At 42.5% G+C, this 22,498-nt stretch overlaps 1 non-coding gene across 1 annotated transcript; it reads right to left on the minus strand.

Annotated features, from left to right (window-relative positions):
* Positions 1–18,042: 18,042 nt before the first annotated feature.
* Positions 18,043–18,161, minus strand: LOC145416393 (5S ribosomal RNA). Its single transcript, XR_013900279.1, has one exon. It is a non-coding gene; the product is annotated as a 5S ribosomal RNA (ribosomal RNA).
* Between the last annotated feature and the right edge of the window lie 4,337 nt (positions 18,162–22,498).

The following is a 22,498-nucleotide window of genomic DNA, read 5'->3' on the forward strand; positions in this document are numbered from 1 at the left end:
GAAACTTTTATAGAACAGTAATTACTTCTACCACAAATGAACAACAAGGTGGCTGGTGTCTTTGTCACATAATAACCAGTTTCATTCTTGTCTCAAGTCATACAGTTCCACTATGCAGATTGTTCTCATCCCAGCCGGTGTTTTAGCAAAAGAATTATGGGAAAATTTTTCACGCATGTTCAAGGTTCTATATGAGGACCATTCTTGTCACTGCTGGTTTCTTAGCCACAAAATTAATAAGCCTAAATATGAAAACTAAATCTCCCACACTTTTTTCTTTTCCTCATTATGTCAGTGCTTATCACTGTAGGGGGGTGAGATAGAGCAGGGAACTTTGCATTAGTTCTAACACTGACACCATCTGTAGGTGCTGTGATGATACTGGTTACTTATTATCATGTCAAAAATAACACAGCAACCCAGTTTTTAAGGAATCATGATCCCAGCAACTCTCAACATTGATTCTTAGGTGCTATCAGATACAGACCATACAAATAATGAACCATATTGTACAGTGTAGGTTTAAGGGAGTATGGATGGGGTACATGTGCAGGAGTAGGTGAGAATGAGAGGGCAAAGGAAGGAGTATGTATAGTTGTGAGTAAAAGATGGAAGAAGAGCATAAGACAGTATGGATCAGTTGGGTCAAGGATTGTGTGGGTAAAGTTGAAAGTTGGAATACAAATGTGGGCGATTGTGTGTGTGTATGCGCCAATGCAAGATCGTGCTAGAAGAGTGAGAGAAGAGTTCTGGACAAATGTATAAGTGTGCATGGAAAAGTTTGGAAGGAGTGAGAGAGTGTTTTTGATCGGTGATATAAATGGTAAAGTTGGGAATGTGAAGGTGGATGGAATAGTTGGTGAGTGGGGTGTGCCTGCTGAGATAGATGAGAATGGGAGTGCGTTAGTGGACATTTGTGCTGGGAGGGGGTTGGTGATACCCAATACCCTCTTCAGGCATAAAATGATCCACAGGTATACATGGCGAGTGATGAGAAGGGTGGGTGGTGAACTGAATGAAAGGAAGGCAATGATTGATTATGTGTGTGTGGATGAAAGGATGCAAAGATGTGTAATGGATGCAAGAGCTTATAGAGGTTGGGGGAGTGGATTTTCTGACCACTACTTGGTGGTGGCCAGAATTAGGATTCAAGTAAGATGGAGGAATAGAAGAAGGGAAAGACGAGAGGAAGAAGTAGTTGCAAGGAGAGTGGAAAGGTTACAAGAGGATGAGAAAAAGGCAGAGTATAAGAGAGAAGTGGAGGAACGATTGGGCAAATATGAATTGGAGCAGATGGGAGATGTGGAAGGTGTGTGTAGGATATTTACAGAAGAAATATGTGCAGCATGTGATGTGGTGTGTGGAAGGAAGAGAAGACAGAGGGGGGTGCAAGGAACAGCGTGGTGGACCGAAGAGGCGAGACAGGCTGTGGCACAAAGAAGAAAGCATACAATGAATGGATGAGAAATAGGGGCGTGGAAGAAGTTGAGAGGCGGAAGAAAGAGTTATATGTAGAAAGAAAGAGAGAGGTGAAAAGATTAGTATGAGAGAGTAAGAAGAGAGTGAATGAGGAATTTGGAAGGAATTTGAGTGTAAAGTGGAGGGACTGTAAGAAAATGTTCTGGAAAGAGGTGAAAAGAGTAAGACAGGGTGGAAGTGAAGTTAGCAGGGGAGTGAAAGATAAAAATGGTAGATTACTAGTGGAGAAGGGAGAAAAAGTGAGCAGATGGAGAGAACACTTTAAGGAATTGTTGAACATAGAGGATGGAAGTAATGTGAGTATAAGTGGCTGGGAGAAGGAGGGAGGTAAGAAGACAGGAAGAAATCAGTAGGATAGAAGTTGTGGAAGCAATGAAGAAAGTTAAATCAGGGAAAGCCCCAGGAATTGATGGAGTGTGTGGTGAAATGCTGAAGCATGGGGGAGAGATAGTAGTAGAATGGATGTGGATGATGTGCAGATTGGCCTGGGAGGAAGGTAGAGTCCCGGAGGATTGGAAGTCAGGTATAATTATTCCCTTGTACAAAGGAAAAGGGGAAAAAGAAGTGTGTGGTAATCATAGGGGCATTTGTCTTCTTAGTATAATAGGAAAAGTGTATGGTAGGATACTTATTGACAGAGTTAGAGAAAGAACAGAGAAATTAGTTGGAGAAGAACAGGGAGGCTTTAGGAAGGGAAGAGGTTGTGCAGATCAGATATTCATTCTTAGATCTTTAGTGGAAAAGTTTCTAGAGAAGGGAAAGAAGTTGTATGCAGCTTTCATGGAGAAAGCATATGACAGGGTGGATAGACAAGGATTGAGGAAAGTGTTAAGAATATATGGAGTAGATGGGAAGTTTTTGAATGCTGTGAAGAGTATGTACGATGGTGCGAAGGCTGCAGTGCGTGTATATGGTGAACTAAGTGAATTTTTCTCTTTGAAAGTTGGGTTGAAACAGGGATGTGTCATGTCTCCATGGTTGTTCAATCTGTATATGGATGGGGTAATAAAAGAGGTACAAGGTAGGGTAGTGGATGTTGGAGTGGCCCTGGTGAGAGAGGATAGTGTTTGGAAACTCCCTGTACTGTCGTTTGCAGATGATACTGTGTTGTTGAGTGAAGACGAAGGGGAGCTGCAAGGCTTGGTGGATGAGTTTGGGAGAGTGTGTAAGAAACGGAATCTAAAGGTGAATGTAGGGAAGAGTAAACTGATGGTCTTTGAGAGGGGTGAAGTCAGTGAATGTACAGCGAGGTTGGATGGTGAGGAATTGGAAAATGTGAGTGTGTTTAAGTACTTGGGTAGTGTGATGAGTAAAGATGGAGGTTTGGAGGGTGAAGTGCTTGAAAGGGTACAGCAGGGAAGAAAGGTTGCTGGTTCTTTGAAAGCAGTGATAAGAAACAGGGAAGTGAAAAAGTTACTACATGACAGTATTGTGATACCAACTCTAACATATGGAAGTGAAGCTTGGACGCTGTTGGAAAGACACAAGTCAAGAGTGAGAGCAGTGGAAATGAGATTTAAGAGGAGCCTGTGGAGTCACATGGAGAGACAGGCTGACGAATGAGGATATAAAGGAGCATTGTGGTGTGGATGTGGATGTGATAGGAAGCGTTATGAGGAACACACTGAGGTGGTTTGGCCATGTGGAGAGAATGGAGGGTGAAAGACTGACGAAGAGAGTGTATGTGAGCGAATGGAGGGGGGAAGAGGGAGGGGGAGGCCGAGGATGAGATGGAGGGATGGGGTGGAGAGGTATATGAGAGAGGGGGGGGTGAGTTGGAAGCAGGGCAGTGAAATGGCGGGGGACAGGGCGACTTGGAGGCGATTTGTTTGTGGCCACCCCAAACGGGATTGAGGCGTCTGGCAATAGATAGATAGATAGGTTTAAGTATGGCAGTGTTAAGCTGGCCTGTTACATCCAGGTAGGTCTAATTACATTAGATGTTAGATTAGGTAAGGTCTCTCTGTTTAGGTTGTTTGGTTCATTTTGTTAGATTTCATATTATTACGGCATCAGCATTACCTACACAATGTGATTTTCTGCAGTTTTTGTTATGATTCCATCAATTTTCACTGAGGCTTTTACTGTAAATATGCTCATTTTGGCTCACCTTTCAGGCCCCATCAAAAACTCTTATCACCTATTCCTTCCCTAATACCAATATGTGGGAAAGGCTAGAGAACTTAACTCATTATTTGTGAGAGAAACAAATACCAAAATCATTCAAACTGTAACTAGGCATCAGAAAAATGCTTGTGTAACAGAAATTCTATGCTTGTACAAAAAAATAAATATATATCACTGTGTACAATCTGGTAAGCACTTTATATTAACTTACATGAAAACCAGACAGAGTTAAGCCGTCTTACAATGCAAACTTGGTCAAACTTACAATGACAATGTGCCAATCATATTTGCCTTTATTCTTACAATATTCTAAAGCCATGTTACATTTATTCACGTATAATATAACTAACAGTTACTCTGAATGCATTCCAATGATAAAACTTTGATCGAAAGACACAAAAAATGGGCTAGAAAACGTCAATGCTGACCAGCAAATGTATCTTTTAGGCCATTTAGCATTCACATCACTATTTAATCACAAGACAACTGTAATTAAGGTATAACTCGCGCCAATACTTACCTACTTCCGTAGCAACTGTGGTAATACTAAATTAAATTATTGTCAAAATACCACATTTCCGTGAGTGACAGCTCTCTCTGTTTACGGTGGGTGTTTTGCTGGGAGGATCTGACTATCAACAGCTGCTCAATCTATCGCCGCTTTCGTTTTAAAATCCAAACAATGTTCAGAACGGCTTCAAGATAAACATATTGTTGTTAGTTCAATATTTTGACTTAAAATATAAACATTAATAATTAATCTACATAGAATATTAGCCAACCAAAAAACAAAGATGTTGTGTAATTCTACCGTCTGATGACACTCACGCATGTGACGGCCAATCAGCGAGACAAGTGGGAGCGCGATATTGAAACTTCTTTAGCCCTAAACATACAGCTATGCTATTTTTCAGTTTGTTTCAGTAACATCACGTATAGTTAGTAGTACCATCCCTAATACTGTAGTTCTTGAGAGCCAGTCATATAGTTCCATAACACGGAAGAGAAGGGGCAAGAGGGTAGGAGGAGCCGTATCTACCTCAGTCTCTCTTACATATAGAGTAAACGTCACTTTCACTAGTTATAAACAACTATTGAAGGATTATGCTCTGAAAATAACTAATCTTCCTTTTCAGCAAGGCAATTTTCCTCTCCCGGTGCTCACAGCGGTACCGGTATTTTGAGATAACCTATTTGAATTGTCAACGGCCAGAAATACGGATGGACTTCCTATAATAGCCTCCTTAGCAATTCCTAATTTTAATTCAGGAAACCCGTAGCACAGTGATTCCCAGCCATTTGTTCCTGTCCTTCTTTTCCAACCATGTTCTCCCCTGTGGACCCCCAAACCTACCCGATGCCTTCACAATGAAGGTGCCCAAGGCTCAAGCCCTATTCAGGGTCCATCATACAACTGTTAACTCATTTTCTTAAGTTCACAGCACAGTGTGTACGAATAAAGTAAGAAGTTTCAAGTACAAGAGCCAGTGGGGAGAGGTCCGATTGGTGACGGAGGGAGTATCCTCTGTAGCTACGTCCCTGTTCACCACCCATCCAACAGCGTTATCTTTGTGTTTTGTGGTGAAAGGCATATTGTCTTCATATTTGGTTACTATGGCGTAGGTCGGATGGTTTCCCCTCGTTCTGGTGGACGTAGTAGGTGATATTGGTGGTTTGTGGTCTTCAAAAAGGTTGGCAGGAAATTACCAGAGAGGTGCAAGGTGATCAGCCTAACATCATAGGTATGCAAGTTACTGGATTTTGTATTATTAACAGGGTCGAATTATCAAAGGGACACAATGGGTACCGTGCACTGGGCCTAAGAAGGTTTGTAGGGCATACAGCTGGAACAACCAAGTTTCTCCACTTCTCGGGGCTTTTGGCCTACTTCCCCCAAAAAAGCCTAAACAGACCCTAAAGAGGCTATATTAAAATTCTGGCCTCGTATTCATATGGAACAACGGTATCTATAACTTTTCTCAACAATCTTTGTGAATATGATTAAGTTGCTAGGAATTATCTAAGGGGGGGTTCTAAAAAGACAACATGTAGTTTTCCCGGAGGCTATAGGGCGGCTGAAAAAGGGCTAATTTCATATTGAACATCTTCGCCTTCAACAAATCAACAATTAACTCAGTGACATTTGATCTAGACCGGCCCCTGGGAGGGTCAAGTAAAAATGGAAATACAGTAAGGGTACCAGGATGTCATGAGACTGGGGTGCGGCCTTTGAATTTTTACACGTTCCTTGAAGGGTATTATATATTTTTTTTCCTTGGAGGGAACAACCTTGCCCGCTTCTGGCATTTGGTTCCTTCTCTTTTGCATTAAAAAAAAAAAAAAAAAAAAAAACTCCCACAGCATGAATACTAAACAGCTGCAGCGTGAAATTCAATTAGCTGTGGTCATGAGGTAGGAATGAGTCTAGTTACATTCAGATCAACCCTCCAGTCTGAGTACACCTGACCATCAACTGAAATGAAATGGATCTTCGATTCCTTTTTCCATCTGACAAAAACCCTGAACCCATTTCTGCTCAGTTGATGGCCAGGCAGTTATAGCTGACAATAAGTCTTGCTAGTAACTAAGGAGACACATTCTTACCTGACAGCTAAAGCTCAACGAACTTCATGCAACCACAGCTTAGTATTCAAAGTGTGGGAGTGCCCCAGTTCCGTCAGATGAAAACCAACCAGTTATAAGGGAGTGTTCTAGTCAACGTAGCTTCTAATACCTCTTTTTGGCCATTTATTCTGCAGCTTCTTATCCCCTTGCATGTTGTTCATGTCTATTTTATATCGACAGATTGTATAAGCAGGCCTAGTAGTAGTCTAGTAGTAGAAGTAGTAGTAGTACTAGTAGTAGTAGTAGTTGTTGTTGTTGTTGCTGTAGTAGTAGTAGTAGTTGTTGTTGTTGTTGCTGTTGCTGTAGTAGTAGTAGTAGTAGTAGTAGTTGTTGTTGTTGTTGTTGTAATCACATGCCCATCTGAATGTGACCCCAGTGGAATGCAGACTGAATATACAATTTTCCCTCAGTCCACCAACTTCCTTTTGGGGGATAGGGAGGGAACTGAGGAACGTTTGTATGACCAGGTAGTGAAGCCACCCGGTCGCATCGATGTCACCACGTGAAGGCATCCCGGGCCCCTCCTGCACCGACTGATTTTTTTTTTTTTTTTTTATAACAGAACGGAGGAAGGAAAAACAAATGGGGAAAAAAAAAATCCATACACCAGATTACTGGTGTCCTCTGTTCATAAAATATCTGTAACAGTTAGACTTGAACAGTTGTAGGTTGAAATTTGGAGGAAAACAACTCTGGGGAAGCGAGTTCCAGAGAGATGCAGTTCGGGGAATGAAAGAATTCTGATAGGCAGAAGTTCTGCAATATGGCTGAGTGACATTCCAGTCATGAGCGCTACCAGATGCTAGTGTAGCACGAGGGAAGGCATGGAGAGGTGGCACCATGGACGCAACTTCGTCTGAGCATTTGCCAAAAAAATATCTGTAAAATAATGCAAGGGAGGCAACATTCCTTCTTACTTGCAGGGGAGGTAGTTTATATGTAATGGCAGGGTTGTTAATGATTCTAACAGCTTTATTCTGAATTTTGTCTAGTTGTCTTAATGCAACCTCTCCACAACCATTCCACAAGGGTGAGCAATATTCAAGCTGAGAGCGCACATGACTCTTATAAATTATAGCCAACTGCTCATCGGCGAAGAAGTTACGGACTCTGTACAATAATCCAAGTTTCTTTGAGGCGGTGGCTGAATCGGTAGAGAGGCGGCTTGCAGTCCTAATGGACCCAGGATCGAATCTCGGCTGGGGCAGGGAACAGTTTAAGGATTTGAATTTCCTAAAAGCAGACTTTCCTGATCTACCAGATGACCGGCCGACATGTCGTAAAAGTACCCCCGCTAATACCAATACACCAGTCCTGTATGAGACAGCCCTAGCATGTATTCAATATGGACGGTGGGTGTTAGCGCCGAAGTGGTGACATGTGGAGGTGTAGGAGGACTACTGGGCTTGGGATAGGCAACTGCCCCCAAGAAATAGGCCCTGAGCCTTTGCCCAGAGTCGGACACATAAAAAAAAAAAAAAAAAAAAAAAAGTGATCTGACATGAGAGGTCCAGCTGAGGGCACTGTTAAGTGAGACACCAAGAATTTCAATACTTTTGGAGATGGGAATATTAGTAGCACTGAAGGTAATGTACGAATCTGGCAGTATCTGTCTATTAGTAAACTGTATATATTTAGTTTTACTAGCATTAAAAGAGACAAGGTTGTTTTGTCCCCATTCACTGATTGTAGATAGATCTTGATTTATGGAGATGGCTGTACTGAGTTGAGAGGTAGAGATATTAGACTTTGTAATTGGATGTCTGAGTGTGAATGAACTATGTAGTGTTGAGTCATCTGCATATGAGTGAATGGGATTGTGAGTGACAGATAAGAGATTATTAATATGAACCAGAAATAGGGTTGGCGCCAGAACTGATCCCTGCGGCACGCCGGCGTTAATTGAGTGGAAATTTGAATATACCTCATCTACTTTTACTCTTATTTTCCTCTCACTAAGATAAGAAGAAATCAAAGGAACAAAAGACGTTAGTCCATAGCAAGGGAGTTTGGACAGCAGGGAACGGTGCCATACTCTGTCGAAAGCTTTAGAGATATCAAGAGCTACTGCATGAGTTTCTCCAAAAAGATCAATTGACTGATGGATCGTATGAATTAAGAGATTGAGTATGTCAATGGTGGATCTTTCGCGGCGAAAACCGTATTGTCTATCACTAATTAAGTTGTTGGATTCAAGATGTTTAACAATATCCTTATTAATTAAAGTTTCAAATACCTTACCAAGAGAAGATGTGACAGCTATTGGTCTGTAATTGGAGGGGTCAGACGAACTTCCTTTCTTCGGAACTGGGTGGATATTGGCTTCTTTCCATGAATTTGGGAATAAAGAAGTACGTATGCATAGTCTGAATAATTTAGCTAGGACAGAGGCAAGTTCAGGGGAACACTTTTTCAAAACAATTGGCGGAATTCCATCTGGGCCTGGAGCTTTGTTGGTAGGTAAATTGTCTAGGATGAATCACACACAAGGATACATTAACGTAAAGGATGCAAAAATAAGTTACCAAGGAAGAGGTATTAAGGAGCCTTCTTAATCAACGAGAAAACGGCCAAAGATATACTATATTTTTACCCATACTCGTTTTACTCTAACTTCACCAGAAATCGCCATCTCTCCATCTCGAATGTTGAGTTTTAATAAAGAGCTGACCCTACGCCTGCTACATAAAATGAAAGATAAAATGTATACTCATCATATATGGATGTTATACTATTGCACAATGGACTTTTTTATCATATCCTTTTCCCTGGCACCCATCCTGTGTACGCTCACCTCAACGTGGGTAAAGAGCGTAATTGTACAGAAAGTTATCGATATAAGTTACCACTCTGACGTTCGTTTTAATTAACTACGCATTAAATTTACGAAAAATGCCTATTAAAATTCCACCGCCATCTAAAATGCTGAGTTACTAAAGTTCTTTCACCTTGACTTGGCCCAGATTCTCGTCCCCCTCCCTTTTTTAGCTTAACCATGTGAAGTGAAGGAACGCTGTGGGGTGGATGTGGATGTGGTTGAGAAGATTAGGAGAAATACACTGAGGTGGTTTGGACATGTGACGAGAATGGAGAATGAAAGACTGACTAAGAGGGTGTATGTAGGTGAGGTGGAGGGAGGGAGAGGGAGAGGCAGACCGAGGATGAGGTGGAGGGATGGAGTTGAAAGATATATGAGGGAGGGGGGGGTGAGTTGGGAGGAGGGTAGTCAAATGGTGGGTGACAGAGCGACTTGGAGGCGTTTTGTCTGCGGCCACCCTTTGCGGGATTAGGGCGTCCGGCTTTAGATAGATAGATAGATAGATGTAGCTCATTGGCTGCCATAGACAATGCTACGGCTCAACTTCCTTTCCTTATTCGTTACTAGCATCATATTCTAGTGCTAATCCACTGTTACAACTCAGCATTCAAGATGAAGAGATGGCAATTTTAGGCAAAGTTAGAGTGAAAAGGGTATGGCGGTCACGTGGTACAGTGGTCAGTGCCGTTGTCATGAGAGACGATCCTGGGGCGGGATTCTCAAACCAGCTTACAATCGATTCCGTGTCGTAACTCTCTCTCTCTCTCTCTCTCTTTTAACAGGAAGAACTATACAGTAGACATGGAAAAATTCTGCACTTTCCTTTCCTTGTTCTCCCTGCAGATATAAGCTACGATAAAATCCCTTTCGTAACTAAGATCTTTTAGTAGGATGAACAGGAAACACGGGAAGACTCAGTAATATTCTTTCTTATCCTTCCTGCAGAAGCAAATCTTGGTTTCTGATTTACGCTGACACCAGACGATTTTCCACTGAGAGAAATGCTGGCAATCAACCTGGGTATCTTTTTTTTTTTTTTTCCTACTTGTTGCCTGCACTTTAGGACTTGATTTACACGATTTTGTCCAGCCGAGAGAAATCATAGCAGTGGAAGGGTTAATTTCCGAACAGGACAGTGGGGGGTGACCATCACCCACACACTTGATGTAATGTTTGGGTGACTATAGTGGGTGACAAGCTAAATGATTTCCTGTAAACCAGTAAGCAATTTATCACGTTATATGGTAACCGTTTAACCTAATGACGCCCGGTGGTTTAGCGGGTTAAGGAGTATAGGGGTTTATATCCGAGGCCGAGGGATGGTTGGAGACTTGCTCACATAATGCTGCTCAGGGGTACCTTAAATGTCGGGACTTAGCCCCGGGTTCCTACGCTCCTGATGGGGCACAAGATGATTGGATGATGGATGGATGGATGAATGAACATTTAATACCTTTATTCGTGATTACTGATTTATTCTTCCTACCTCCAGACGATTTTACACAGCTTTGGGGATACTGCTTGAAGCAATAGGATAACTGAAGGCTAAATCTAACCCCTCCAGTTCAGAAAGTCTCCAGAGCTGAATAAAACTGACAGGAGACAGCAAGAATACGGTGAAAAATGTGTCTTAGGGCTGAACAGGTTAAAATGTAGCAGACAGAGGTAACACTATCAGGTCGACATAAAATGCTTCCCACAGCCGAAGATGCCTCGTTCACGGGTATAGCACATTTATAAGGCCATGGAGTTAATTCCCACCTCAACACCAATCACAACATTATTCAGTACACACGGGTCTTGCCTGAACCAGCGCTGTGCCTACGAGGGGTCTGTATATCCGTTTTGTACTATGGATAATGATTTTCTCAGCATGATCATTCTTCCATCTTTTCCTCTTTTATTCTCTTTAATCAAACTTAACCTAGACTAACTTAGCAGATTAATCTAATAAACTAATTTAACCTGATACTAAGAAGACAAGCCTAACCTAACCCAGACTTTCCTGGATTAGAAAAGAGTAAAAATGTTGCGAAGAACGGAAATCAGTGGCCCGGGCCCCCTCAGACAGACCCCGGACCCCTCTAATGGTCCTACATTTGAAATTTAGGGTAATGTTAACACATATAATGGGCCTTGTAACTCCCCCCCCCCAAAAATGGAGAAGCCCCATTCAGCTCCCTCTCTCTATTTGTGAAGACCTGGGGACGCCATTGGTCTGAACTCAGTCTCACAATATTATCGTCATTTCCTCGTGTCTGATAATGCTGTCTTATCTGTAATACTGTTTGATGAGGGAAACACATGATCTACCTTATCTAGGGAATGACGCCATATCCCGCCATTAATCACTGAGTACTAAGGTTTGGTGGCTTCGTGGTTGCAGCGCCCCAGTCCGAGTGACGGTCTTGCGTGGTTTCGATCCCCAAGGGGTGATTAGTCCTTTCCATCATATAATGCCATGGACAGAAGGAGGTTGGCTAGCCCAACTTAAATGTGATGGACTGTCGTACCCTTGTCTCGGACCCATGCACCTTGAGGAGGGATAAAATAAGAATTGTGATAACAGAGCAACACTAGAATATGGCGCTTGTCACGAAGGGGAGCTATGGAAAGGATGTGGAGTTGTAGCATTGTCTTTTTTCTGTCAGTGAGCTACGTGAAATAAACTACAAAGAGGTCGAACATCTTGGCCAGATTAAGGTGAAAGAATCATAGCAGATCTCCATACTGGGAATTAAGCTTTAAGGTACTATGATTTTTTTTTTTTTTTTTTAACTGACAAAGATCTGCAACCCCTTTCAGCTCAGTTGATGGCCTGGAGAAGTCAGATTGGAGGATAATGTTGACTAGTAACCAAGGAGACTCAGTGATACCTCACAACTAAGACTCATCAGATTTCATGCAACCACAACGTAGTTTTTAAAGGGCATAAGTGTCCCAGTTCCATCAGATGAAAACCAATAGAGCAACCAGCCTAATAAGAGTAACTATGGCACAGGTACCCAGGCTGCGACATGATACCTAACACGGCTGTGCTAGATCTGGCCACACCACCTCCCTTACCTTGTACCCAACACAGTACTCCACACTACACTGTACTGCACGTCACTGCACTACACTACACTACACTACACTGTACTGTGTTATTCTGCACTGCACTACACTACACTGCTCTGTGTTGTGTTATTCTGCACTGCACTGCACTACACTACACCACACTGCTCTGTGTTGTGTTATTCTGCACTGCACTGCACTACACAGCTCTGTGTTGTGTTATTCTGCACTGCACTGCACTGCACTGCACTACATTACACTACACTACACTGTTGTGTTGTGTTATTCTGCACTACACTACACTGTTGTGTTGTGTTATTCTGCACTGCACTACACTACACTACTCTGTGTTGTGTTATTCTGCACTACACTACACTACACTGTACTGTGTTATTCTGCACTACACTACACTACACTGTACTGTGTTATTCTGCACTACACTACACTACACTGTACTGTGTTATTCTGCACTACACTACACTACTCTGTGTTGAGTTATTCTGCACTACACTACACTACACTGTACTGTGTTATTCTGCACTGCACAACACTACACTACACTACACTGTACTGCACGTCACTGCACTAGACTAGAATAAACTACAGTACACTGCACTGCACTGTGCTATTCTGCGCTACACAGCACTGCACTACACTGCACTATACTACACTACACTACACTGCACTGTGCTACACAGCAAAATAAATTGTAAAAGAAAAGGTGTTACGAAGCCTCTTCACTTCCCCTTCTTTCCCACTCCTTTCCTCCACCCCCCCTCTCTCTCTTTCTCTCCTTCATAGCTCTCCTTACCCTGCTTTCCTCCTCCTCCTCCTCCTCTCTCTCTCTCCATTCATCGCTTCCCTTACCCTGTTTTCCTCCCTCCCTCCCTCTCTCTCCATTCATCTCATTCCTTACCCTGCTTTCCTCCCTACCTCTCTCTCCTTTCCTCCATTCATTGGTTCCCTCACCCTGCTTTCCTCTCTCTCTCTCTCTCTCTCTCTGTCCTTTCTTCCTTTCATCTATCAGGACTATGTTAGCTAGATGTCTTTCCTTTGCAGGTTACGGGAAAACAGAGTAAGATTTCCCTTCACCCTTCCTATGAAATTCCATGACAGACTTTTTATGCTGCATGGTAGTCCTTCTCACTACTTCCTGTCGGCTTTAAGGGTCTGCCGGGTGGAGTGGGGGGGGGGTAGCCTTCCTGCATTCATAACCCTGTCTTTGACCCACAAAATAATTTCATCAGTTATGGCCGACCTTATAACAAACAGCCCCGATGGAACCAATACGTCTGTTGTTTGCTCATTATATTCTTTGGTACTCCTTCCACTTTCCCTCCATCTCCTCCCTCCTCCTTTCACCTTCACTGCCTCCTCCTCTCTTCTCCCCCTCTTCACTCCCCCCCCCCCTCTCTCTGATTATATGCTTCCATGGCCAACAACCAACCGAGAGTGTTATGTACATGACTCAGGCTATTCTCATGAGCCTGGAGCACACACACACACACACACACACTGTACCATCAAGGAGGAATTCGAGGCAAACTGTTTTGTTGGATGCAAGACTTTCTCATAAAAAGAGAAATGAGAACAGTACTAAGAGGAAACTACTCATCATGGAAAGAAGTGACTAGTGGAGTACCACAGGGTTCAGTGCTGGCACCAATCATGTTTTTAGTGTATATAAATGATATAAACAGTAACACTAGAAATAAGAGCTATCTGAATATGTTTGCAGATGATGCAAAAATACAAAGGAGAATTACTAACACAGACTCTTGTAAAGACCTACAAGAAGAATTAAATAAACTTCATGAATGGAGTAGTACATGGCAAATGGAATTCAATGTGGACAAGTGTCATGTAATCAAGTTTGGTAAAAGTGGAAAAAGACCTGACTGGGATTATAAGTTAGGAAATAAAACCCTATACACATCAGAAAGAGAGAAGGACCTAGGTATGATTATCAATAACAGACTATCTCCGGCTGACCACATCAGCGAGAAGGTACGGAACATGTATACACTGCTTGCAAATATGAGAATAGCATTCACATACATAAATGAAGACATGCTAAGAAGGATAATAACATCATTCATTAGACCAACCCTGGAATATGCATCAGTAGTCTGGAGTCCTCATCTCAAAAAGCACATAGACAAGATTGAAAAAGTTCAAAGGGCCGCTACAAGATGGATACCAAGCTTAAGGGACCTAAGCTACGAAGAAAGACTAAATAAACTGAATCTACCAACACTACAGGAGAGAAGGAAAAGAGGTGACATGATAATGCTATATAAGTGCATATCAGGGAAGGAGAAAATGGACATAAATGATTACTTAACATATGGAGAAGCATCAGCAAGAGGACACTGCAAAAAACTGCATAAGAAGAGAGGTGATAAAGACGTAAGGAAATTCAGTTTCCCAAACAGAGCAACTGATCAATGGAATGCACTACCGAATGAAATAGTGTGTGCCAAAACAATTCACAAATTTAAGGATATGTACGATAAATATGGTTTTAAGACACGGGACAGTACGAGCTTGACTCATTCCTGTAAAGATACAATTAGGTAAGAACAATTAGGTAAGGTAAGAACACACACCCAAACTACACACGGGGGTAGCTGTAACTGAATCGGTAAAGAGATGGTCCTGATGGACCCAGGTTTAAATCCCGGCTAGGGCAGGGAACACCTTAAGAAACTGAATTTCATCAAAGCAGACTATAGGCCTACTGATGCATCAGAAGACCCGCCGAAATGTTGTAAAATTATCCTTGCTAATACCAATAAACCAGTTCTGTATGATACAACCCTATCATGTATTCAATATGGACGGTAGGTGTTAGTGATGAAGTGGTGACATGTAAAAAGGTGTACGGTAAGTAGGACAACTGGGCCTTGCGAATGGGCTGTGAAGCCTATGCACTGAGTTGGACACACACACACACACATATATATATTTGTGGTGGTGGTAGTGGTGATGGTGTTGTTGTTGTTGTTAGTGGTGTGTGTGTGTGTGTGTGTGTGTGTGTGTGTGGTGGGAGTGAGGACGGTGGTATAAGTGGTGAGGGCGTATATATAAGCATGCATGCATGCGTGCACGTATTTACTGTACGTATGTATGTATGGATGGATGGATGTGTAGTGTGTGCTCGGATAATTAGATGTACGTATGAGTATATGCATGTATATGTACAGTATGTATGCATCTACGTATGACTGTCCGTATGTACTGTATGTATGTCAGGTCCAGTGTGCCTCAAGATAGCGCCTGTGGTGGGTATCTCAAACCTATCTATATCGATTATCTGTCCCACCCTAAAAGCAGGCAAATGTGAATGTTTATGCCTCTGCGGTGGCGTTAGGATTTCTAGGGCTTGAATGTTGAATGAATGAGTGTGTGGCCCATTTAACTGACTCTAGTTGATAGGTGGTATGAAGCGCGTCAAGTGTGATGTTTATGACTGTGGGGGCTTAAACAGTAAGTGAATAAGAGTGTGGCCCGTTCAACTAGACATTCTCCTGTCATTTACCCCCCTAGCTCTCTGGACCCTACCACCCCAGCCTTAGGTGGGAAAAGAAGTTTGGATGATGATGATAACACTTTTTTTTACAATTTTCCTCTTATAACTATAGTTCTTTCACTCTAACTTGGCTCAGATTTTCGTACTTTTGCAGTTTAATTCACGTAGCTCAGTGACAGAGAATGACAATGCTACAGCTCTTCATTGTTTTATAGCACTTCTCCATTACTAGCACCATGTTCTGGCATTAATACCAATTGCTACAACTCAGCACTGAAGATCGAGAGATGGCAATAAGAGTATTAAGCCAGGTTAGAGGGAACAGAGTATAGGATTTTAATTTTTTGGAAGGAACAAGAGACATGAGGAAACTGCACTGTACTTTCTGTCATACTTCTTTTCTGTCTATATCTGCCTCATTATCCATCAATCTTCCTACCTATCTATCTATCTGTCTATTGCCAGACGGCTTAACTCTAAGGGCCGATTCCACAGTTGTTTGTAGTGGTTTGGAAGCACCCAAACAAAAGAAACTGAACTGTGTAAATGACTTATGACTTAATTATATGATGATTTTGGTGACTAAACTATGTAGCAATCTTAATTATCTAACCATTTGACAGAGGTAGTGAAAGTGGATACTGAACTTTTTGGAAAAAAATGTAGTTATTAAGTGTGGCTGGGGAGGAAGCAAACAAATGAATCGCCCTCATGCCACCCTGTCCTTTGGCATCAGGCTACCCTCTCACCAACTCATGATCCCCGCTCTCATGTACCTCTCTACCCCATCCCTCCATGTCATTCTCAGTCTCTCTCTCTCTCCCTCCCCCATCCGACTCACATACTCTCCTAGTCAGTCTTTCATTCTCCATAAGCTCCACATATTTGAGACGATAGTGATCACTAGTATGTTTGAGTATCTCTGCCCCGAATGAAAATATACTCTGTTTTCTTTCACTTGACAGAACTGGGCCACTTATGCAACTTGACAACTAATAGTTTTTCATTCATTCATTGCCAGACGCCATGTATCCCAGACGGGGTGGCCAAGGACAATTGTGACTGCATGAAATTCAATGAACTTTAGTTACGACGAAGGAATGTCACAATGATTACTACGGTCATTTTTTTTTTCATCTAACAATGATCTACAACCTCTCCAGTTGGGTTGATGCCTGAGGGTAGTCAGACTGGAAGGTCAATATAACTAGTAACCAAGGAGACTCATTCCTACCGCAAAACTACATCATCATCATCATCATCCGGACCTCCTTTCCCATCCAAGGGCAGGATGAGGAGTAGCAATGTCCAGACAGCACAAACTTGACCAAACCAATGGGCCACACTTCCATTCACTCGTCATTCAAGCCCCCGGAATCCTGGCTCTACCGGATACGCCAAAAACATTCACCACCTTCTGCAGCTTCGCACAAACGTATCCGATTGAGTCAATCCGGATGCTGCCATGACCACATGGGGTGCCAAATCCCTGATCATGCACTTCTCCTCACAACATTCATCCAGCCGGCTCGATCTCTTGTCAGTTTCCTAGCCTCACCGACTTCCAAACCACTCTTCCTCAAACACGCATCCACCACATCTCTCCACCTTCTCTTTGGCCTACCTCGCCTCCTCCCTCCTTCAAATTCGCTCAGGTATACCTTTTTCACTACTCTATTGTTATCCATTCTTTCCACATGACCATACCATCTCAGGACACTCTCTTCGACTCTGGTGTCCAACGACTTCCTCACTCCACACCTTTCACGAATCACATTATTTCGTATCCTATCCACCCTCTGTACTCCACATACATTCCGCAGCAGTCCCATCTCCATTGCTCTTACACTTGACTTTTCCTTTTCATGCCACACCATAGTCTCACACCCTTATGTTAAAGTTGGCACTAACACTCCCTCATGCAAGCCTCGTGCAGCTGCAACACTCAAGCATAACTACAGCACATCGAATTTCCTGCAACAACTCAGCATTCATGTGAATTGTCACGCTTCATCAGAAGAAAGCAAGCTGGCTATGGCAGTATGTTATCCCTGAAAAATAAACCTTTTAATCCTTGAATAGTGGTGGAGGGACGCCTTCATGTGGTGGCACTAATATAACTAGAAAGGTCAAATGCCAGGTTAGACAAACATTTATCCTCTACTTCTCTATGCCCCAAAGGAGAGGATTAGACTGCAAGAGGGCAATTAAGCCTGCAGTCCACCATGTTCATGTTTCACATGAACCTGGGGCTACAACCACCAACCACTGAATACGGTGACTTTTTCTCATTCATTCATTGCCAGACGCCATGTATCCCAAACGGGGTGGCCAACGGCTTAGAGTTAATTGTTTTACAGGGAGGGGCACTAATCCTCCACCAACCCCACTTGACACGTAGGGATGCCAACAGCATCTGGTGTTCCCAGACGGTCACCCATCCAAGTACTAACCAGACCCAACGTTGCTTAACTTCGCTGATCGGACGGGAAGCGGTGTACTCAACGTGGTATGGCCGTTGGCTAATCTAGGCAATTATGACTACAAGATGTTTGTTTTCATCTGACAGAACTTTGCCACTCCCACAGCTTAAATATAATGTCGTGGTTACACGAAATTCCATGAGTCTTAGTTATGAGGTAGGACTGGGTCTCCTTGGTTGCAAGTAAAATAAAAGCTATACCTGATGATTTTATTCATTTCAGAGGAGATTTTTCCAACTGAGGGTAAGATGAAACCTTTCTTAACTCTGCCTATCTAGCCTATTATCTATCTGTCTAGCTATATAAAATCTATCATCACTGCTACCTGCCTACCTATCTATTTTTCAATTAATGTTGGTCTGCCTGTCTATCAATCTACAGGGTATCTGTCTGTCTGTGTGTGTCTACTCTGCCATCTACCCACCTATCTATTTATCTCTCTAACTCTTGCCAGATGCTGTAATCCCAGAAGGGGTGGCCACACATGAATTGCCTCCATGTCATCCTGTCTTCCACCATCAGGCTGCACTGTCTCCAAATCACCCCCCCATCCTCCTCCCTCATATACCTCATATGAGACTGACCTAAGCTCCTGGCAGCATGGTGAATGATAGAAAGATCCCCAATCACCTCTTGGATTCAAATTGTGTGTAAGGCACAGCCTTTTCCAACTGAGTTCTCTACCACTAAACCACCAGGTGCTGACAGCAGGATAAAAAATAGTAAGGTTGTTCAGGGAGCAAAAGAAGTGACATCCATTGATCCTATATTGTCTCATCAGGAGAGTATGGGCCAGAGGCCGCATCACTGTCCAGACAATCCAGGCAAGGGTGACCAGTTCCTCACCTCTAAATGCCATTACATGAACACCTGTTCCCAGACATTCCTTGGACTTAAACCCATACAGGCCACAAGTGATTGTTGCTTCCTCACCCACTAAGACAACAGGAATCCACTTGTTACCATTTAATGTAGCAAAGGTTTCCTGAGTTACGGGGAACCATATGGTTTGTCATTTAGTGGAAAGTCACCAAAAGGTAACACTACATCGAGTGAGTAGATGATGGGTTGGGAAGAATCTGTAAGGAAAAGCACATGACAAATACTGTAATCCCATTTTTTTACCCCTTCACTGTGGTAATGTAATGAGCCTTTTTTATTACCGCTATTTACAGATGATACTTATCAGTATCAAAAAGACTTCTTGTGTTTAAGAGATTACTGAGATCTTAATATGACCCCTCAAGTATGAAAAATCTCTTGTATGCTGAGCAGAAATGTCTGCTTACAGCAAAATGAAAATACAGGTACTGTATGCAGGACGGTCCTTATATACAATAACACTCCTTCATTGCCTGGGTGATTTTTCTTGTGTTATGGAGATCGCAAAGTCAGTATTATCACTATTTACTCAGCAGTATTTTTTTATCCTTTCACCATCATCATCATCCAGACCTCCTTTCCCACCCTCAGGCAGGGCGAGTAGCAGCAACATCCAGACAGCCTAAGTTTGCCCAGTTCTATGGGCCATGCTTCCATTCACTCATCATTCAAACCCAGGGAATCCTGGTTCCAACATCTATCTATCTATTGCCAGACGCCTCAATCCCGTTTGGGGTGGCCACAGACAAATCGCCTCCAAGTCGCCCTGTCCCCTGCCATTTCACTGCCCTGCTCCCAACTCACACCCCCCCCCTCTCATATACCTCTCCACCCCATCCCTCCATCTCATCCTCGGCCTCCCCCTCCCTCTTCCCCCCTCCACCTCACTCACATACATTCTCTTCGTCAGTCTTTCACCCTCCATCCTCTCCACATGGCCAAACCACCTCAGTGTGTTCCTCATAATGCTTCCTATCACATCCACATCCACACCACAATGCTCCTTTATATCCTCATTCGTCAGCCTGTCTCTCCACGTGACTCCACAGGCTCCTCTTAAGTAACTCATTTCCACTGCTCTCACTCTTGACTTGTGTCCTTCCAATAATGTCCAAGCTTCACTTCCGTACGTTAGAGTTGGTATCACAATACTGTCATGTAGTAACTTTTTCACTTCCATGCTCACTTCCCTGTTTCTTATCACTGCTTTCAAGGAACCAGCAACCTTTCTTCCCTGCTGTACCCTTTCAAGCACTTCACCCTCCAAACATCCATCCTTATTCATCACACTACCCAAGTACTTAAACGTACTCACATTTTCCAATTCCTCACCATCCAACCTCGCTGTACATTCACTAACTTCACCTCTCTCAAAGACCATCATTTTACTCTTCCCTACATTCACCTTTAGATTCCGTTTCTTACACACTCTCTCAAACTCATCCACCAAGCCTTGCAGCTCCCCTTCGTCTTCACTCAACAACACAGTATCATCTGCAAACTACAGTACAGGGAGTTTCCAAACACTATCCTCTCTCACCAGGGCCACTCCAACATCCACTACCCTACCTTGTACCTCTTTTATTACCCCATGTACAGATTGAACAACCATGGAGACATGACACATCCCTGTTTCAACCCAACTTTCATAGAAAAAAATTCACTTAGTTCACCATCGACACGCACTGCAGCCTTCGCACCATCGTACATACTCTTCACAGCATTCAACAACTTCCCATCTACTCCATATATTCTTAACACTTTCCACAATCCTTGTCTATCCACCCTGTCATATGCTTTCTCCAAATCCATTAAAGCCTCATATATGCCAACATATATGCCAAAAAAAAATTCACCACGGTATATGTGAAGCTACAAAGTGTGGTGAATAATTAAATTGTTCTTCATTATGAGTCCCATCCTAGGTGGCTTTGGGGATTTCGTATTATCTCTTCCATAGGTATTTATTCTATACTGTACATGGCACCTCAGTATATTTATGTATGCTAATGATGCATCTGATAGAGTCAATCCAAATGCTGTCAAGTTAAAAAGGGGTGCCAAATCCATGGTTACGCGCTTCTCCACACAATATTCATCCAGTCAGCGCGGTCTCTTGTCAGTCTCTTAACCTCACTAACTTCCATACCTCTCTTCCTCGCACTCATCCACAATACCCTTCCACCTTCTTCTTGGGCCTACCTTGCCTCCTCCCTCCTTCAAATTTGCTCAGATGTACCTTTCTCACCACTCTATTATCATCCACTCTCTCCACATGACCAAACCCTCTCAGTACACTCTCTTTGACTGCATTATTTCAACATGCATACCACCACACCCTCGCCAACATCTACAGGTTGAGTCATTCCCATAACACAAAATACAGTACTGCCGAGTGAGTTTTTAGTGGAGCACTGTTTACAGACCACCTCATATATTCCTGCAATTAAAGGCTCAACTAGACAACCAACATAACAACCTAACCTTCTAGGCATCATAATAACGATGATTCTACAAGCACATTATGGTATTTGCACAGTTTATGGTGTGGTTTAAAAAAAAGACTTAGGCATGAATAATGAGTACAGGATGTATGGTTCATATCATATCAATAACTGAGTGCTCTGCTAATAGATAAGCTTCACATTTTGTTTCTTTTATACTTCTGGATGGAGCTGCGGAGGAGCATCTTCACATGGTGATACTGACATAAACAGGCAGCCCTGCTCCCCAGATATACAAAGGTCCCTCAACTCTCTCCGTATTTCCTGAGAGATGGATGGTGGACTGCAGGGAAGGGATAATTTCAGTCCATGGTCTATCAAGTTCAGATTCAGATAAGCCTGGGGCCACAACAAGAGCAACAACAACAATCTATTTCTGAATCCTATGTGCATGTTAAATACTGTACATTCAATCCGATAATATACTATATATCATATTTCGTCTTTACTTTTTCCAGGTGATTTTATTCAGTTTGGAATATACGCCTGGAACTGGAGAGGTTAGATATACATTTCATTACTATGTTCTGCTAAGCTGAACAGAGTCTGGTGGAAACAGCAAGAAAAAATTACAAAAATATTTCACTGAATTGAGGAGTTAAACACAGTGCTATTAGATAAAGATGATGTTATTCCTTTAATTCAATGGTGTACTGTGCTTTTTTTTATTCATGCCACCTACAGATGTTTTATATGACTTTGGAGAGATTTATTTCAAATTGAAGGAATTAGATGAAGCCTTCATTAACCCCTTCAGTATGAGGGGTCTTTCTTAAGTTGAACAGAATCATCTCTACTTCACAAGAATGATGTGCAAAAATAAATTATCTACTGAAGGTGTTATTCTACGAGGTGAGAGATGCAGTAACAAAATCAGTTCTAGGCTGCCTGTTTCTTTATATGCACTGGAAATGTAGAGGCTTCCGCATGTCTTGTTTAAAGTGTCCTTATTTCTAATGCATGATATAAGGATAATATTTAAATGCCATTA

Source organism: Coenobita brevimanus, chromosome 105 (assembly GCF_032717465.1).
Source record: "Coenobita brevimanus isolate Jiangsu-jjx chromosome 105, ASM3271746v2, whole genome shotgun sequence".
Classification (NCBI taxonomy): Eukaryota; Metazoa; Arthropoda; class Malacostraca; order Decapoda; family Coenobitidae; genus Coenobita; species Coenobita brevimanus.